The sequence below is a fragment of the Hyaena hyaena genome, unplaced genomic scaffold, assembly GCF_003009895.1.
Source record: "Hyaena hyaena isolate Hyena2069 unplaced genomic scaffold, ASM300989v1 scaffold_178, whole genome shotgun sequence".
Lineage (NCBI taxonomy): Eukaryota > Metazoa > Chordata > Mammalia > Carnivora > Hyaenidae > Hyaena > Hyaena hyaena.
Window position 1 is genome coordinate 2,038,719 of NW_024080807.1, and position 20,944 is coordinate 2,059,662.

Here is a 20,944-nt window from a genome sequence, read left to right on the forward strand (position 1 = left end):
TCCTTCCCTCCTTCCCTCCTTCCCTCCCTCCTTCCCTCCTTCCTTCCTTCCTTCCTTCCTTCCCTCCTTCTTTCCTTCCTTCCATTCTTCCTTTCTTCCTTCATTTTTCATTGTTGTTATTGTTGAAAAACATATTTCAGTGCTAATCACCTCGAGTGGCTTTTACGACCCAGGTTTAAGGAACAGAGATTGGGCAGTAATGCATCCACTGGCGGAGCAGCGGGCGAGCCACACAAAGGGAAGAGTTTAAAAGTCTTCTCTAATGACCTCCCCACATTTTCTCTACTGGTCTGAAAAGCCAATCGATTCCCCTGGGCAGGTCTTTATGGCTGACAATAACACGGTCTCCTTTAGTAATTCTAAAAGGAAACTGCACAAGGTACACCATTAGGGCAATTCTAGCCACTCTGACTAACTGGAGCTCGGTCCAGGGCAGCTCTTAGCTCTGCCGCAAGTAAACTGAGCGGCTAGTCCTTGCCTTGGAGATTTCACACCGCTCACGTGTGGCCCCATGGACATCTCTCCCCCGTCCACCTCAGCCTTCCTCAGAGCTTGAGTGCACAGGACTGGCCCCTATTGGGGCTCCTGTTTTACTTTGTTAGAGACCATTTCCCTTTCCCAGATGGGGCTGAGATGAGCCAACAGAATGGAAACTGAAAAACTCTTTCAGTACTTCAAGATCTTTTTCCCCTACAACTGCATGTCAGTTCTGTAAATGCAGACACATGTACATAAGTGAAATAAAGAACACAGGAAAACTGGGTAATACAAGTTAAAGAGCTCACAAATATACAATTTTTCTCCAAAATATCAGTAAGATTTTAGAAAAAAGGGGGGAGTTTCTTCCCAACTTAAGGATAATTTTCTCAGCCGTGCATTTTGCATTTCAAAGCATGGCCAAAGGGCAAAAAGTAGCCCCTAAAAATATGCCTGAAAATCCTTCTTGCAGGTTATTTATAATAATGGAAGGTTACAGAGCCATGAGTTGTTGATGCTCAGACTCCTAGAAAAGGCTTTCAAAAAGGAAAATGTCACGCAAGGTCACTGGTTGCAAGGTTATAAGCCTTCTTTTACTCCAAGTGGAACATAATAGAAATTTAAAATTAAAGAAGTGCAAAGAAATTAACTTTTTTTTTTTTTTAGGCAATGAGCTTCTAATTAAGGGCATTTTCTTTGGAAGATTTTGGTGGAGCTGAAAGAACTGGAAGAATCGGAAGCAATCCTATTAAACAGCCTCCTCTACAAAATGGTCTATAAACGTATTTTTATGGTGAGTGTTTAACAGGGTAGCGACCTATCTTTATTTTACATTAAAATTATTTATTGGAGGAGCTTTGATGTGACAAAGTAACACAACTGTTTCACGTAATAAGGTTAACAGAAGAAATGGTCTGCCAAATCGCCAACAATAAACTCTGTTTAGAATATAAACAAACCCTGTTAGATTACTGGAAGAATAAACAGATTATAAAAATGGCCATAAAAAGCTGCTGGGCCTTCCCAGGGTCCTGGGGGTACCTCTCTACTCACCTCCAGGACAAAGCGCCCCAGCAGGGAGCCCTGGCCCTATTCTGTCCTGGGGGCGGCTCCATGAGCCAAGAAATTAAAGTCTTATTAAACTTACAATGCCCTCAAAGGACATGCATGGAGCACCATGTTAACAATACAAATCCCTTTCTAGATACAGATTGCTTTTTAGGGGGCACCTGGGGGGTTCAATCAGTTATGCGGCTGACTTTGGCTCTCACAACTTGTGGGTTCGAGGCCTAAGGCCGGCTCTGCGCTGACAGCCCAGAGCCTGAAGCCTGCTTCTGATTCTGGGTCTCCCTCTCTCTCTCCTGCTTGTGCTATACCTTTGTCAAAAATAAATAAATAAAATTTTAAAACTCATTAAAAAAAGATTGCTTTTTTTTCCTGACTGCTTTCTTCTATATTTACATTCAAAAGACTGTATTAAAAATGACATACTGGTTTTCTCGTGTTTCTATCAGTGGCTGAGATGCTGTGATAGAGAGAAATCCGTTTGCAAAAAGACAATAAGTAAATGTACTCCAAATATAAAACATTTGTGATATGTGAGAAAAGGCAAAAATAATCCTGAACTGTCTGATACACTAAAGCTTCTAACAAGAGGAAAAGAAAAAGATTCCTTCAGAAAACTTCAGGGTAAGGTTATCTGCCCCCACCCCCACCCTGGCAAGTTCACTTCAGTGTGATTTGATCATCACTTCAAGTGTTAAGCTTGATAGGAAATGCCAAAGTGCTCAATGTGACATCTGAGAAGCATGCTTTTCTTTCCTAAATCAAGGAAATTGTAAAGGGAAACTCTAAATGTCACAAAAATTAATATTTCCTTTTTTATTAATTAAAAACTATTAATTAAAAATATAGGTAACAGGATCATGCAGCTTTTTGAAAAGTATGTTAAAATCTTTAGTAACATTGTTAATAAATGGAAAGAAATACATTCATAAAGCGTAAAGTTATTTTATATAAAACCCTCATAAAAGCAACTAATGTTCAGAAAATACGTAAGAAGTGATTTCTTCTTTGTTTGGATTATCTGAATAAGTTACTCCTATAAACTACTTTGGGTGCACTGGCTCTTGCAAAGTTTTACTATTTACCAGAACCATTCAGAAAAATTTAGAAACGGAAAAAAAGATTCATTTGTACTCATAACAAAGACATTATTCAGCATTTTTTGATATTCATTTTTATCTCTATCCCACCCAAATGTAATTTACTAAAACACTAAAAATTAAAACTGAGGACACTTAGTGGGTTTCGAGCAAGACAGCTCAGAATGTATTGATCAGTATCCTCAGAGACCCAGAAAGCACTGTCTAGTTCTGATGAGTTCTGATAAGATCTGATGGCTACAGGGACCAGATTATTAGCCACTGCCAGGCGTTCAAGTGTTCAGCTTTCAATTTTATTAAGATGGCTTCATGGATGTTTCAAAATATCAAAATGAATAAGGCCAAGAAAAGACTGGATTATCTATTGTCATGCAATACTCCCATCTGGCTGTGTTTAGAATGCCAGCATGCCCAGACTCGCTGCCTCAGGGTCTCGCTCTCTTCAGGATGGCATTGCTGACTTCGAAGCAATCATGGGGAAGAAAATGTCCAAGTATACAGCGGCTCTTCCTCTGAATTAGTTAATACCTCCCGCTTGATAAGACCCTCCAATCAAAGCGCAACTACACTACAGACACCTCATGACCCGTCCTACCCACGCCGCAACTTCTGTCCTAATTCAACTTAATTTGACCATTGGACAACCTTCTGAGAGGAGTCACAAACACAATAAGGACATCACACCTGGCCTTACGGGACTCACACAATTCATCAGGTGACAGGGTTTTCTTCCTGCCTGATGTCAGGGGCCTTCAGGAGCCTGGGCACAGATAAAGAACTTAATAGTAGAAATACAACAGCCCAAACTCAGCAGACGGACCAGCAGAAATGTTCCTGCTTGGTGCATCATCCTCTTTGCCCCTGCTCCAAGCACGTGGAGGGGGACATTGTCTGGGCACAGGGACAGGGGAACTTCTCAGGGGGCTGCAGCCTTTCTTCAATCCCCTGGTCTCCCAAAGGCAAGTGCACAACTTTCCAACAATAGAACTGAAGTGGGCTTTGTTTTTTGGTAACACCACTAACAGAAAAAAAAATTTCCCTTCTCCCTTTGAGTCTTTCTACTGTTCGGAAAGAGGCATTAGGTCCATTTTTTACTACTTATGCCCCTGCATTTGGGAGAGACAGAAGGGGGACAAGCCATTCTCAGGGCATTGGCCTGAGCCGCTGGCATGTGCAAGGCACCCTGAAAGTTCTGGAAGATACATCCAACTCTCCCGAGAGACGCACAAGAAGAGTCTACAGAAGAGGTGCATTCGAGGTGGATTAGAAGAATGAAGAGTGCTTCCCTCCTGGCTCCCCCAGCCCCTGCAAGGACACCACACGCAGGAGGAGCTAACAGCTGCTTCACACAGAGCAGGTGTCCAAGCAAGGTCATCCTGGTGGGAGTCAAAGAGAGAAAAGACCGCACTGGGCAGTGTCCACTTAGAGTCACACACTCTGCCGGACCTTTTACTTACCTGACCTTTTACAACCCGAATAACCCTTCTAAGGAGATTGGTCTCATGCTACAGATAAGCAACCTGGGACTCGGCAAGGTTAAACAGTTTGACCAAGATCACAGAGCTTTTAGGCAGTAGAGCTGAAATTCTCCAGTGATTTTCAAGTTATCCCTGGCAATGGGATTCTCTTTCCCCCTCAAAATCTCACTTAAATCATAAATAGCTCAGATAATCAAAAGGTGGCTATATATTTTAAAAATATCTCTGAAGGAGAGCCACTTCGGTCAGGGAGCCAGACGGGAGTGGTTTCCAAAAAGAATGTTAAGAGAGAGCACAGATCAGAGATGGAATCCCACTCAGAGAAGCTCCAGGCAGGTCAGTTAGCCAGCCTTTCAAACAATAACCTTTAGTTAGCAATTCCCCAAATCCTATTAGATAAACCATAGAAAACCCAAAGAATAAAAACCAAATAAACCTTCCTGGCCCCTACACTTAAATTTCAAAGCGACACTCTGACTCTTTCCACAAGCTGCTTTTCACGTGCCAAAAACGCACCTCGGCAGAAAGAAAAAGCTACCTCCCTTTATCTAGGGACAATATCGTGCGATGATGTTTGTCTTGGAGCTTTGTGACTGCCACTCAATGGGCAGCAGTGGCCACAGGAAGACGGCTGACATCCTGAGAGCACTGCACGTGGATAACAATTAATGGAGTCGCCAGCACAGTAACCCAGCGCAGAGAGCTATTCTTCACGCAACCTCAGTAACCAGCCATAACCGATCCAAGGGCAGGTCCATGTCCACCAATACTTAAAAAAGTCCTCCCTGAAAATGGAAGACAGCTCAGCTCCTCTCCTCAAGGGTTAGCTACTGAGTCCTGAGATGGTTCACTAAAAGGCAGATTTTTTTCCTTTTTTTTTTTTTTTTTGATTGGTCAGGGGTAAGAAAGAAAATGAAGGGATCATCAAATACAGCTAAGGGTATCGGGCACTGCACCACTGATAAAGGTTTTATATAACTGAGGGACACATAGGCCAGAATGGATAAAACCAGTGCCAAAGTTGCCCTTCTAAGCATTCAAATAAGAAGAGAAAGTTACCAAAGGAGCTACTAAAGGCTCTCGCTGTCACCAGAGATGCTGAGCAGCAGGGTGCTAACTTCCAAAGGACTCAAAGTCCAGACGGTTTTCGTTTCATACTTTTCAATCATAACTTAAGAAAGTACTATAGGCATGCGAAGCATTAGTAAGTGCTCTGATAACTTCATCTTGTACATAAGGCTGTTCCTGAATCTTAAATATTTTAATATAACAAAAAATGCTTAAAAAATGAAAAGACTGCATTAGAAGACTTGAGAAAAAGTAAAGTACAAGTAGTTAATCACCTCTAATTTGACAAAGGTGATTGTCGATTTTTGCACATTAGTGTCAGGTACTGCTGGTGACTCTCCACTGGTTTTCCCTTTAGGAAAATAAGAACGAAGATGTGATGTTCCCTCAGGGTCCACCATCACATACTGAATGGGCTAAACTAAGTTCCCAAATGGAGAGGCTAAAAGAAACCTCTAACAACAGGTGTCTTTTCTCTTCTATTTTAATGAGCTAAAAAATGCATTAGTAATAAGAGCCAGCATAATCCTCTGAGTCTTCAGCTGGATGTTCAAGCATTTCTCTTAAATTATATACTTTTTTTTAATAGTGTCCTGGAACATGGAACAGCCTAAGCTTCTATTTGTGGTTTAAAAAACATCTATCACAAAATTAATATATGACATGCTTTAAAATATATACTTTTGAATTAGAAGTATATTCAAATGCTTTAAAAAGAATAAAGACCTACTCAAATAGAAGGCAGCAGTGGAGTTGATAAGAGAATAGATTGGTAATCAGCATGATAATGAAACTGACCTTCAGAAGCTCTACTCTATCCTTATTATATTGTGAGGAAATAGCCGTGCATCTATTCTGTTCTAATTCAAGACCAACAACTATGACATGAAATTCAAAAGGAAGATTCTCAGTCATTTTTTATCCCATTTCATCCAAAAGTCTGAAGGTTATGCTATATCTGAGAGAGTAAACTAGAGAAAGAAACTGAACCCAGATCTTCAGAAAGTGTTCAGTAAGGGACATTTGCAAACAAAGCTTTACTGCTAATATCATGTACTTTTCATCACTGATATCACACCCCTGGCTCTACATCTACCTCCAGGGCCTCTACTTCCTGTTATGTTCTCTAACCTCCCCTAAACGTGGAAATCCCCAAAGCATGGTCCTAAGTCACCTTCTTTGCTCAGACTCTATTCACTCCACAACTTATTACCACTGACATGCTCATAACTCTCAAATTTATTGTTTCCATTCTAAATTTCACATCTGAGCTCCAGACCCATCAGTCTACATGTCCACCTGCTCTTTCTCAGGGGTGTCTCAACTGTAATGAGTCCAAAACTGAACTCATGAACTGACCTTAGGAAAAGTCTTCCCCATCTATGCAAATGATACCACCATCCATCTACTCGGTCATGCTAAAATCTTGGCATATCCTGGACCACAGTTTCCCACGTGCTATCAGTTACCATTGTTGGCTGATGCTGCCTTCAAAACCTGTCCTCCTCTTTCCACAAATCTCCAACATCACTTCTGTCACCTGGTCTAAGGCTCTATAGTCTCTTCCTCCATGCATTCGTGCTGCCTCCAACACCTTCACCACAAAACTGCCCAAGTGGTATCTAAAGGTAAAGCAGTTCATGCATTTTCTCTTTCTTTCAAAGCCTGCCCTTTGGAAGCCAAGTACCCAGCCCTTATCATTTTCCACACAGCACTTCATTATGGCCTTTGCCCAGCTATAACCCTTCTTTCCACCTTCCCTCCCCCTGCTGTGGTCCAGTAACAGGGCTTTCTTTCTGTTCTTCCAAAACACCACACTCTTTCTTTCCTCAGCCTTGGTGCATGGGTTTTCTCTCTGGCATAGCTTCTCCAGACAAGTTCCTCTTGTCTCTAGTCCCATCTTAGAAGACATTTTCTGGAACATTCACTAACCCAAAGACTCATGACCCTCTCCTCCTAGCAACCTGTTTTCATGGCACCAATCACACATGTCACCACATCATTATTTATGATGTAATTTTTTGTGCCCCACTACCAGATGATGATAAGCTCCTTGCCCACCCCTTTCCCAGATTTTCTCCAGCACGACACATAGTCAGTGCCTAGAACATAGCAGGTGCTCCACGAGTATCTGTTGACCAAATAATGCTGATATTTAAGGTTTTCTGGGTATGCCCCAAGTCTCTGACCCTGACAGCCCCAGTAAATATTTGGGTGGCTAATTTCGGTCCAAATTTCACAGATTTTCTGTTCCTTAACATGTGTGTCCTACCCAGGGGTCAAGATTAGGAGAAAGACCTGGATTTTAATCTTCTCTCTGTACCTATACTTAGTAGGCAGACTTCCTTAAAAAATGAACTGCTTTTCGGACCTCAGATTTCTTACTCTTGTATGAAAAAGACTCCTCACAGCTCTCATACTCTCCATCTGTGAATACACAGTGTTTTCAAGCCACAATAAAATGTTGCACACACCCGAAATAAAACCTGTCCTATGGGCTTTAGAATCCTCTGGTCATTCTTGCTTCAAGGTCTTTATCAACGTTATATTCTTTTGATCCCATGATTTCTGAGAACCTTGAATTACAGTTCAGACCCATCAGGCAGGGCCTGTAGATGGTGAATGCAGATGCCTAGGCCTTCACTCACTGCATATTTCCTTCTGGGGCTAGTAATGATGGTGAGGGCTGGGTCCAGCAGAGCCCCCACTGCAGGTGAGGACTGGCAGATGCTTCGCAAGTGACTCAGATGAAAATCCCAAGTTCCTTCGTGGTCCCCCAGCCCTCGGGGAGCCCCTGCTTTGTTCTCCCCATGCTGGCCTCCTTGCTGTTCAAACCCTCCGAGCCACCTCCCACTTGGGAGGCTGTCTCTGCCTCGCCTTGTGCTTCCTGCTCCCCTGCCGGCGCTCTCCTCCCCCAGACACTCAAATGATTACCTCCCTCCCTTCATTCAGGTGTCTGCTTCAGATGTCAGAGGACTTCTCCGTGCGATGTTACAGGGGTCCCCATCCCAACTGCTCTCTGTCTGTGGGCCCTGCTTTATATTTCTTATCTGTCACAATAAATTATAGGTTATGTCTGTTTCCTCCAACTGGAACGTTAGGAGTCCTAAGGAGAGGAGCTTTGTTTCCTGTTAGATATCCAAGGCCTAAAACAGTACATTGTAGGCACTCAGAAAATAGGTACTGAATGAATGAATAAAGGAATGAATAAGCGGTGCTTAACGAGACATCAAAAGGACAGCAGCACCCATCTACAGCTACAGGAGTCTATGAAGGGCAGAGAGGGTGAGGAAGAGCTTAGGATGCTGGACCCCAAGGCAGGACAGCCAAGAGGCACCTCTCCCCAAATTGTCACCCATCCATCCACACCCCCCCCAAATGAAGAAGAAAGGGCTCTGTTCATAGGGTGCCAGGTGAGGCTGTCCCAGTCTCCTGCCAAATGGGCAATGAACTTCTGACAGCTGGGGCGGGAGAACAGACCCTCCCCAGGGCAGTACCAGCAGAAATGAGAACCAGCATGCAGGTGGCCTTGTTACCTGGAGATGGATGCCATGTGCAATCTTCCTCATCTTTGTCATCTTTTTGTAATTTGTCTTTTTAAAATCACTTAACCAAATTCTGAATTTAAGGCATCTGTGAAGTAGTGCACAGCCTCCCTCCCTATCACCCCCTTCCTCCCGAGCCTGGACTCAGGGAGACCCGTGTATTATCTTTCAAAGCTGTTACGCTGGCTCTCATACTTGGTCTTACTGGCGCCCTCTAGACTGTGAGCCCCTCCCGAGAATCCCACGAACTCCACGCGGCGGGCACTTAGCATGCTCTCCAAAACGTCAGATGACTCCACAAGTGTATTTTGAATTAGGTCTCCCCAAAGACACTGAACTAAACACTCGCTAACAAGCATCACTAATTACATACTATTATTGTCTTCTTTTCAACTATGCAGGCATTGGACAGAGTTAGTTCTGGATAGAGATTAGTTCGAGAATTGGGAGACTCACAAAATAAATATGGAGTTTCCACATATGTCAAGGAAGGTGTGATAAGACCACCATGTGGACTTTCCAGAAATTTCCACCTATACAGCACAGGCACGGGGGGAGGGGGGAGTATGTAAAGAAGATAATTGTACCTGTGTATTACATTTTTATTTTCAATATTTCATTTTTAACAGTTTGAATATAATTTTTAAATACTATCAATACTCAGAATAAAAATTAACACTTTAAATATTTTCTTTTTTTTTTAAGTTTATTTATTTATTTTGAGAGAGAGAGCGTGAGCAGAGGGGAGAAACAGAGAGAGGAGACAGAGGATCCCAAGCAGCTTCCTTCGAACGCATAACTGACGGAGCCACCCAGGCGCCCCACGCACTTTAAATATTTCCAAAGGAATGATTTAGTCTTTTCCAAAAAGGTCTGGGTCTTAAATGTGATTTTACATCTCAAAGTGATTTTTTTTCCCTGACATCACAGAAGAGCAAATATAATTAATTTGGCAAACATTACTTGAATGCGTACAACATATATGTCACTATGCCACGCACAGTTAAAAAATACAAGCTTCACATTAAAAAAATGTGCAGTGGACTAAGTTGTTTATATTCTACTGAGAGAGCTATATTTGTATTACTATTTAATATTTTATTTATATTAAACACTCTTTGAAGGGGGATACAGTATATACAGAATGTCTTCAGCCATGCAATGATGTATGGTCCATCTTGAGTTCCTAATATGAATGTTGCCTTTGCTCCCAACCCTTTACTTTTAATAAATGACCCTAAAGATCATGCTCCAAAGGAAAAACCTTCTAATAGCGTCCACGTACACTGAGAATAAAGCCTTCCCTCCCCCCAAAATGCAAGGCTGGCTCTTATTATCTTGCAGGGGTCAGCCCAAAAGCCTCAAACACAGAGGTGCCTTCCCTGATCATCTGATTTACAAAACCCAGGTGCTCTGTTACGTCAGACTCCTTTACTTTCCACATCTGAACCTGCTTTGTTTGTCTCCCCCATCTAGAATGTACCCTCACCACAACCTTGGTTTTGATCCCTACCCTATTCCCAACTGCCAGCACATATTTATGCAATTAATTATAAATTATTAATTAATTATTATGGAGCTTGAGTTGACTCCCCTATCCATGTCTTATCAGGAAGCAAACAATAAAAGTACGGGTCATGATTCCCCCATGTGGTTTTTTACATTATCACTGTAGATGGTGTGCCTCACGTTTGACAAAATGGGTCGTAAGTATAACTTAGCAGCAACTCCTGAATGAAGTTCATTAGATCATGATTTGGTGCATAAATGAATGAAAATAATTATGTTCAAAATTACTGACTGAGATCCAGGAGAGAAAATGGAGTTTTAATACTGTGATGTTCTTCTTCAACTTTTAGAAGAAAACCAAAATTGTTTTTATTTTAGTTGTGTATTATTTTCATAGAAAAGTAGCAGTTGTGGAAAGGCTGAAAATGGTACTCAAAACCCACCTCAAACTGATTACTCCAGTAAGCTCGACAGTTCCCTTGAAGTCCCAGGTAATGTTTTTGAATAAAAAAGACTACCGAGGTCTAAGGAAGATGCAAGTTCCTCCTTCTTATGGAATGAGTCAATGTTCATGACTATAAAAACTACATATGATGATGGGGCTGGAGTTTTGTTTTGTTTTGTTTTGTTTTGTTTGGGGGACGGGTTGTTTGTTTGTTTTTGGAAAAGGGAACAAATCAGAAGATTCTGAATTTAGGATCTTTGGCTTATTTGAGAGAAATCCATGTTTAACAGAGCAGATGTTCTCCCGGGGAGACATCTCGAGCGTTTTCATATTCTAGCTGGGACTTCACATACCGTGTACTGGCTCAGCCAGGTCCAGTGTCACCTTCTGGGAACACAGCCATAAATAAAATAGGCACAAGCTTGCCCTCGATTGGCTTACAGTCCTTCTGAACAGTGTAGGGACAGTGAACATAACTGTTACCACACCCCGCTACTAGGAGGTCCCAGCCACTGAGCTACAAAGGCAGAGGACAACTGAGCTCACTCTCTGCAACATGGGGCTCTAACACTTCAGGTTCTCAAGAGTGTGGTCTGAAGAGCACCCTCACAGGATGTGCATATTAATGATTAAAAAAAATTATTCACCAGCTAATCTCCTCTGTCATGTGCCTTAAGCTGCATACTCAGGAACACGTGTAAATAAATTTTTAAAACTTGAATGGTTAATCGTAATAGTTTGACAGTTTACATTATCCAAGAGCGTTTTGGACAACAAAGAAACAATGTCTGCAGTTAAAAAAAAAAGTTATTCATTAAAAAAAAAAAGTTATTCATTTCGAAACGGGTAGCTTTTCTTCTCTAAAAATAAATAAATAGACCCCTAGTACAGGCATGACGAGGTGGTATGTCTCCACTGTCCATCCTAAGTTCACCTATTCCGAAAATCAGTTTTGCATTTAGTATCAGGAGTCTTAAGACATTCGTACCTTTTGACCCAGGAATTAGTCTTTTCCACGAATCTCGCTTAAAGAAGTCATCTGAAATTTGAACATAGATTTCATCCAAATGCCACTTATAATGCCAGATACTTGGAAATCACCTAAAGGTCCAATTTTAAGAGCAGTTAATAAATTGTGGTGTATCCACACAATCAAATACTATACAGACATTAATAAAGCTTGCCTAGAAGTCAGAAAATATCTAGGACATAAGGTTAAGCAAACAAAGCAGGTTGTAACATGATATTAACTATGGAAACAATTCATTAAAAACGAGGACGAAAATGCCAAAATATGATGGGTGCTTTGGGGGTCGTGGGATTATAAGCAAATTTTCTCTCTGATATTTTTATACTTAATGTATTTTCCAAAGTTTTTGTTGGGAGCATTCATTACTTTTATGATTAATAGTAATAACATCTCGGGGTGCCTGAGTGGCTCAGGCTCTGTGCTGACAGCTCAGAGCCTGGAGCCTGCTTTGGATTCTGTGCCTCCTTCTCTCTGCCCCTCCCCCACTCACACTGTGTCTCTCTCTGTCTCTAAAAACGACTAAATGTTAAAAAAACATTTTTTGGGGACACCCAGGTGGCTCAGTCGGTTGTGTCATGATCTCGTGGTCCGTGAATTTGAGCCCCGCATCAGGATATGTGCTGACAGCTCAGAGCCTGGAGCCTGCTTCAGATTCTGTGTCTCCCTCTTTCTCTGCCCCTCCCCCACTCATGCTCTGTCTCTCTCTGTCTCTCAAAAATAAATAAACGTTAAAAAAATTTTTTTAATTTGTAATTAAGAAAAAAAGAAGTAATAACATCTCTTAAGAAATGCTAAGTAACTCTACCATATTATAAGCAGTGGCACAGGGTGTTCACACAGCTGATCTGATAGGTGGATTGCCAAGTGAGGCCAAATTTGTGGTCCTTTTATGCCTAAGTCAGCAGAGAGAGAACACTGAGATTCCCCAGGTTCACCTTGCACTTCAGCCCAAAGATGCTGATTCTCAAAAAGGAAAATATTCCTTATCAGCCGCCAACTATCGGCACCTCTGTAATTAGCTTACTACTTGCAAAACAGTCTGCTTCTCAGCATTCCCTTCCTTCATCGCAGGAGCCTCTATCTATTCTAATATCCCTGCCAGCTTTATTTCAATGTACTATAATCACAGGTTTACATCCAGCTCCCCCATTAGATTATGAAAGTCTTGAGATCCTTGTCATCCTGACATCCACAGAATCTAGCTGAGTACCTGGCAAACAGTGGCATCTAATCATTGTTGTTAAAGAAACCATTACAATATAGGAAGGAAATCAACTCAATAACCCCCAAGAGAAACATTTCCTACCAGGACCCTCTTGTACTGGAAATCTGGGTTGGTGTATGGAATCAGAAACACATTGGGATAAATTTATGAAATTAAATCTTCCAGTTTATGAAAGGGCGGAGCCACTCTTGACATCCAGGAGCTGGCCTGTGCTCACAACCAGGCTCTGATGTTCTCCAGTTGGACGGAAACAATTCACAGAACATCAACACCAGACAGGCCAATCTGTGACCATGACAGTGCAGGACCATAACAAGATCACTCAGTAATTCAGTAATCTGAACACAAACAAAAACATGGATATTGTCCAAAATGACCAATATCCCTCTAATCTGGCTAATGAGGAACTGCTGCTTCCTTCCCAATAATAGTGTTAGCCTCTCTAGTCTTGTCTCCTTCTAGATAAAATCTATTAAGATACAAAATCATAGGATTATCCCTGCTTCAACCCAGAGCAAAGCCTCATTTAAACGTTCTCCCAAATCATATAACACAAGTTCAAATCTTAAAATCTTATAATAACTAATTTCTAACACCCTCCTACTGAGTCGCCTCATATCTCCCTATGGTATACCTGCTCCCTTGCTGAAACAAGTTGCAAATCCAACCTGTTCAACCACAGGTAATTGCTGGTGGTCTCTGGCTGGAGGGCACTGATAAATTCTTAATCCTACCTGCGATACTCTACTCTCATCAGAGTCATCAGAACTCACTTCCTCCTGGAAACCTCCCTAGATTGGCCTTCTAGGTTTTTGAAGGTTCCATTCCTTTTAGTCTCCATAACATATATATTTCACAGCTACTATTAAGTTTGTATTTCAAAATACTAGCTAACACTGTGGTCTTGATTGCTCTCTGAAAAATCCTTCTCATTCTAAAATCATATTATTCTATTGTGTTGCTTTAAAAGTTTTATGCATAGTTGTTTTACCTCTCCCGATAGGCTCTGAGTTCTCACAAATGTGCCTAAAACATATATTTTTATATACCTTCACATTCCTTTTTCAGTTATCGTATAGATACACACACACACACACACACAGTCCACTGTGCTTAACAGGATCTAGAGTCACGTGTCTAAGCAGATATAAGTTTGATCTTGGATTTGTTGGGGAATATCATGATGTCACTCATAAGCTATTAGTAAGCAGTTTCATTTAGAGTATCTTCAAGTAGAGACCTTTATAGTTGGTGTGTGTTCTACATACTTCCTATATTCAGTATGTACTAGTGCTCTCCCTCCCTGCCTCTCTCTTTCTGTGTGTGTGTGTGTGTGTGTGTGTGTGTGTGTGTGTTTATCATATTTCAGGGCAAAGTACCTGTACATATAAAGGTAAATTCAGGCCATGGCAGCTGGCAAAGGTCCCTTCCCTTCAACAGATATCGGTGACTAAAATTAAGCCTCCCAAACATCTGACTTGCTGACGTATCTGTCCTGCATAATGATAGAGATCCTGCACCGAGGGGAAAAAACCTACTGGGTTATTAAGTTCTCTGCCAAAGCCGGGTATGACCCTGCTGAAGAACTCCCTTCAGATGACCTGCGCCCCTCTCACAATCTGATGACTCAAAGTTCACTCCTGATCTCCCTTCGCAACCACATGCCCTGCTGACTTCCCCCTTTCTATCGCCCAGACTTGACACTGACCTTGCCTGCCGGGGCTGGGATGACTCCCTGAAGATCCGGAATCAGGTCTAGATTCAGACAGAACTGGGTTTCCATGACAGCAACTTCATCTCCAGTCTGACTCCAGGAGCTCCGGCAGATCATTTAACCTTTCTAAGCCTCGAGCTCCCGGTTCAAAAGAAAAAAAAAAAAGCCATAATATTTACCCTCCCAGGACTATAATGAAGATTTGGTGAGATTATGTATCTAAGAGACATGTCAAATACTCTATAAATGTTAGCTCTTTTCTTTCCTAATGGTGCCTGACAACTAATAGAATCCTGCTTCCCTCTGAGGAGCTACCCGCTATATGTTCTTACTGCCTTACAGCAGGAAGGGTATTTAAAGCAGAACAGATGACAGAGTTCCTGTTCTCAGATCAACAATCAAGCCCCAGGTGTTGTGTTGATTTGCCCACCTGCTCAACTTCCTGATACCGCTTCCATCCACGTCCCCCGCTGTACCCCAACCCCCAAACCAAACACCTATGTGTGTCCTAGTCTTGCTTTGGGATTCCTGTCCCTTTTGCTGCTAAGATTATCTGCTACCTTAGCCTGCATAACCTCTACTCCATCCCCTCTGGGGGTTCTGTCACTTTGGTTGCCTGTTAGAAGGCTCGACCTTCAATTTAACCTCTTCTACAGGATGCCGTCCATGGGCTTGAGAGGTAGTATCACACAGATTACTAAAGCATGGGTATTTGCTGTGGCCTGCCAGGGTTTGAATCCCCAGTGCTACCACGTAATGACCACATAATCTTGAGTAAGTCATTATGTCCCTAACTTTCAGTTTTTGTACCTTGAAGGACTTTTATGAGATTGAAATCATATAATGATTTTAAAACATATATTAACAAAGGACCTAGCATATAGGTAGGTCCTCAATAAATGTCAGTGCTACACATATAAAGGCTTTGCCCATCGGAATGACCACTGACCTCTTTTCTACACAGTCCAGTTGCCATGAACCTACCCACAACACAAGCCTTTTCACCTGCTGGCCCAGCTGGTCTTCCTGGTCTGGTCCCTCCAGATCTGTTTCATCCCACAGATGCTCTGTCCACACAGATGCTCCTTTATCCTGATATACACCCTTACCAGACTCTCATAAGGCCACTAATAACATGCCAATATTCTAATTCAATACATATAATCTTATATCTTCTAAGCGATAACTCCAATCTTTGCCTGCTGCCTCTCCTTGGCTCGTCCCCCACAAACTCAGTGAATTTCCATGAACAATAGTTCTGTGTTCATCACTTCATCTTCCTGTTCACCCTTTCTCTAGATCTATAGTGGCCAAAGTAGGGGAGCTCCAATCCCATGATCTCTAGATGACTAGGGCTTCTAATAATGAAATCACCAGGCTGGAAATAAAGCACAGGGATATTTACTAAAAGTATATGGAAATGGATAAATGGTGGGTTCCTCAACTGGCAACCACACTCCTTTCATCAAAGTCTAGACATGGATAGCATTACTTCGTCACTGGGCTTTGCCTTGGCTGGGAGGAGGGTCCCACTTCTGGAATTTGCATGGTCTTGGGCACCTGAGTTGCCTCCATGTGTGAACTCCACATCGTTGTTTAGGGAGTCTGTGCCAAAAAAGGAGAGGGCAATTCCCCTCAATAATAGACATGTTGTTTTTGATTAGCAGCACCATCAGCTTCAGAGAGCCGTGCCTCTATGTGATCTTGGTGGAACTGTCCATCGTGGTGCCTTTACCAGCCTCTACCTCCCCACCCCACCTCTGGCACCACGTACACAGCATGGGGCACATGATTTAGTTCAAGACTAACATACTACACTCTCTGATGGGTGTGGACTGACTCAGTGACCACCAAAGCAGGACCAATCAGAGCTCTTCCAGGAAATTTCTATGAATGGGACCTCAAAGAGATAAGACCTCTCTTTTCTAAGTCTCAAAAGCCCAAGAATGCAGGCTGGGAACTACCCGCAGTCAACCTTCTAGTACATAGAAAGGGGCCTCCAAATGAAGCTGACCCAGAGACAAGCTGAGCTGAGAAACGGGGAGAGAAAGGACCCCAACAAAGCTGTGTAAGGCTTTGAGTTCTCACCATGACTGAAGCAAGGTCCATCGTTGGACTTTCCAGTCACATGAGCCAATAAATCCTTTTTTGCTTAACCTAGTTAAAAACAGGTCACTCCTGACCAACTCCTTTCACCAGGAACACAGGATGGGACAGGGATAGGGGAAATCTTTCTCATCCTTGGTGGTACATATGATGCTTAGGGGAGAGATGAGGGTGCATTAGGAGGGAATGTATAGATGCCCCTCTTCACACATTTGGATGCTCCCCAAATCCCCATCTTTATATAAGAATTTCCTTTTCCCACCTGCACCCAAAGCTCTTGGAAGAGTTTTATCAGTGACTCTGTAATAGTCAAATCCTCAGAATTCCTGCTGGGGAAGGTGAGGTGGGGAGGAGGCACACAAATAATCAGACTAAACATCAACAGTAAGATTCAAGACTTTTCAGGAGGTCTCGATCTCGTAATTGCACATTTATCTTTCAGGATGTAACCTAACTTTTTACTCAGAAGTTTGAACCTTCACCACAATCTGACACCAACCTTAGCACTCTGGCCCATTAACACAGGGTTTCCAAAGCCCTTTCTAGCTTCTCCCATCTCTACAATTCTGCAGAAAGGCAACGAGGTGCACTGGTGCAAACATGCTTTGCAGTATTAGTCCTGGTCTCGGTACCTTTCCGTTCTAATTATCTCTTGGGGATGTTGTGAAAAATCAATTGCCATTATTTGTGACAACTCATAAAAAGCCATCCAGTACTAAGCAAAAGTTGGCATTTATTATTTTATTACATACTACAAGCTCATATAATCAATGATGTGCCAGATGCTAGATGCACCCTTATCTCGTATTAGCGTCATTATTACCCTTTCCTTGAGTCCGGCATGGTCTCCACCCTGTCTTCTCCAGACCCAAACTCTACTAACTGCATTACATTCTGATTTCTTTCTCTACTAACTGCATTACATTCTGAATTCTTCACACATTACATTCTGATTTCCCCCTCTCAATTCCACTGGAACTCATCACATAGCATTTTAAAAAGAGGACAGAAGATCACGGTCCAAAGCCCTCGATCTGCCAATGAGGGGATGAGGGGATGAGGACACACACAGAAGCCCAGAAAGGCCAAAGGACAAATTCACGGCCAGAACATATCAGCAGCTCGGCCAGGACAACAACTTGGGTTTCCCAACTCCCCGTCCAGGGTCCTTTGCAACCCACCGGTGTACACCAGACCCCTGATGCTCAAGGACCATCCCATGTGCTCAGTGGTCTGTGGCACACTCTCTAGCCCTCTCCTCACCCGTCTTTGGCTCCCAGAGGAGTCCATCAACTAACAGGGCACAACAGCTGTCCATTCATGTTCTCTGAGTGTCTGCGCACATAACAGACCTTAGTGGATGAAACCTGTCTTACTTAAGTACAGACAAAACTGCAAATCGTAGATTCCTTAATAAAATGAAGAGTCCATCTCGCTGCAGATTTGTTTCTTTGTCTCTACACAAGTCATTTTCCAAATGTGTTTTGCTTGAGGAAGACTCTCCATGTGGTCTCCTATTTAGGGAGAGTAACAATCGATGGAATTTATTTTAAAACTGTCTTCCCTTTTAGACTCTACATTCTGTTTAGTAAGTAAAGTGCACTATTACAACGAGTCATTAATTAATCTTCTACATAATTTTGCTTAAGAAATGTAAAAGATGACATCTTCTTTAATCTTTGTTCTTATCTATTTTCCTAAGCTAAATGTGTATTTTTTTCCCTTTATGTGGAGAATCTACAAGGGAATGAATGAATTTAAGCAATCAGTTCAACTTCCCCTATGTATCAATAGTTCTCCTGCCAATAAGCTCTTGTCAGAATGCTGAACCCACCCAAATCTGACTATACCAATCTAGCCTTTGGAGTTTTCAGAAACTTCACTAAAAATTCCTCCAAGTTAAAATAACAAGTGCTTCCATCCTTCCATACAATGATCTTTCCTGAAGAATCTCTTCTGATTATGGGTTCCTTTGGGATAGCTCATACCTTTACCTGGACCAGATTCAGAAGCAACAGGTAAAGCCTCTCTGTGCCAACTGCCTGGAAATCACACACAGAGACTTCCCACGCAACAACACGCTCTTTCACTGAAGGCTTTCCCAGCCTAGGATACAAAGCTAATTATAACCAGGGTTACAAATTACAGCTAAATCATCCCATAATTATGAGCTCTCTAGTAGGACTTGGGTAGAGAAAATCATTCCTAACACCTCAGTATATATTTTTAAGAGTTAAAAAAAAAAAATCTCATAAGAAAATTGCTAAGACACGTCACTATAGTTTCCACTTAATGAAAATATTATTTTGTTTAGAAAGTCTCCTATTCTTCACTTAAGCAGTCTGAAAAGCATGAGACTGCAAGCAGATGCTTCTCTACAGACAAACAGTAGCAGAAAAACAAAGGCTTAAAAAGTTTCAAAACTGAGTCTTCTTTTCACAAAATGGTAATATAGTCTAAGCATCAGTAGCCAAATAAAAAACTGAAGGTCATTTGATAATAAGTATTTCTATAATGCAAGTCATGACACACCATCATAGTGAATAGCTTTTACAGGGGCCGGTAACATTTATGTATAATGCTTCTCAGAGAGTGGATCTCAGAACTTGGTTTCACTGCAAATCCAGAAGAGTTCAATATTCTTACTGACAAATGAGAATAGTTGTCGATTCCTTAAATGTGTTCTATGTATACAGTTGTCCTCATGTACTTCCGAAGGTCTTCAGAAGAAAGAACAAGGTTAAGAGACACTTTAGTGCAACATTTAGTTCTGAAATACACGAGACTAAGGTGTACTGGGATCGACCCCAATTAGTAAATTACATATATGTGAAGCATGTGACTTTCTGGCATTACCAGTGCCTGGTACTACTGAATAGTGAATCATTTTTATCACAAATATCACACACATACACTTCTCAGTCAAAATCTAAGGACAGTACCTAGACACTGACAGCTTGCACCTACACAATGTGAAAGGCTGGCTTGGGCAATTAATTATAGCCAAAGAATGATGAATGAAGCAAATCTTGCAAACCCTAAGCTCTTTTTCCCGAAGACAGACCAAATGACTATATAGGGAGAAAAGTAATACTGAATTTGGCAAATAATTGCTTCGCCACTCCATTTCGCCCATGTAGATACTACCAGATACTGCCTCAGGAAACCTTGACTACACTTTGCTCCTGCCAAGGACTACTATAAATTGACGCTGTGGACGTCTTTACAGAGAATGCTGACTCTCTGGAACGGAGACAAAGGAGGGTGTAGCTCGGAGAAACCCAGCGGGCGCTCCACCGCTCTGGGCTACCGGAGGCTGCTGCCCCGCCAAGCTTCTCTCGCGCCCTCTGCGCTGGGGAGTCCGAAACTGAGGGCGGACTTGGTTCCTTTCCCAAACTTCGGGAGACGGTGTTTACCCCAACTCCGGTGGCTGAAGCAGGGGGCGTGGGGTTGACGAAGCGCCCGGCTGAGGCTGCTGTGGCTGTCCGCCCCCCTCCCCCCCTCCCCCCGCAGCACCCTTCCCTTCCCCCTCACCTGCCCAGAGTGCGGGGCCTCTGGGGTCCAGTCGCCTCTCCGGACTCGCACGGGCAGGATCAGCGGGGACGTCGGGCGCCCCTGGAGACGAGCGCAGGCGGCGGCGGGCTCGGGGGCGTCAGCGGGAATCTCCGCAGCCGCGGGCGGCCGCGGGCTCCCTCCCCATCCCGGCGGGGCTCGGGCTGCGGACGCGGCGCGGCCACCGCCGGCTGATGAGTCAGGCGAGGGGGCGGGCGGAGAAGGGTGGGGGGCGCCCCTACCCCCGAGACGGGGGGGAGGCGGCGGCCTCGGGGCGGAGGGCGAGCCGCCGCCTGTGCCCGCCGCGGGTCGCAGGGCCGCCGGCCGCCGCCATCGAGCGCAGGAGCCTGAGCGCTCCAGCCCTCGGAGGTCAGCGGGCGCGGCGCGCGACTCGCAGCTCGGGCGCCGTCGCCGCCTCCGAGAAAGACAAAAGGGACCCGGAGGCTGGAAGGGGAAAAGTTTTCCGCTCGGCTCCAGAAAGATCCCAACCAAACCTCACGCTCTGAGCGCGGAAGAGGCGGGCTGGGGGCTGGGGGCAGAGGGCGGGAGGGGGGCGGGTGGGCGGGGACGGCTTCCAGGAGCGTCAGCGCACGATCCGAACCCGGGTCCGAGCCAATCTCGCCGCCGCGC

The 20,944-nt window shown here is 43.3% G+C and overlaps 1 protein-coding gene across 1 annotated transcript in view; it reads right to left on the bottom strand.

The window, feature by feature from the left end:
- Nucleotides 1-20,716, bottom strand: part of TMEM200A (transmembrane protein 200A) — a 72,997-nt gene extending 52,281 nt beyond the window's left edge. Inside the window, exon 1 of the mRNA XM_039240402.1 lies at nucleotides 20,297-20,716. The gene's annotated coding sequence lies outside the window, so the exon portion shown is untranslated. The remainder of the gene's footprint in view (nucleotides 1-20,296) is intronic.
- Between the last annotated feature and the right edge of the window lie 228 nt (nucleotides 20,717-20,944).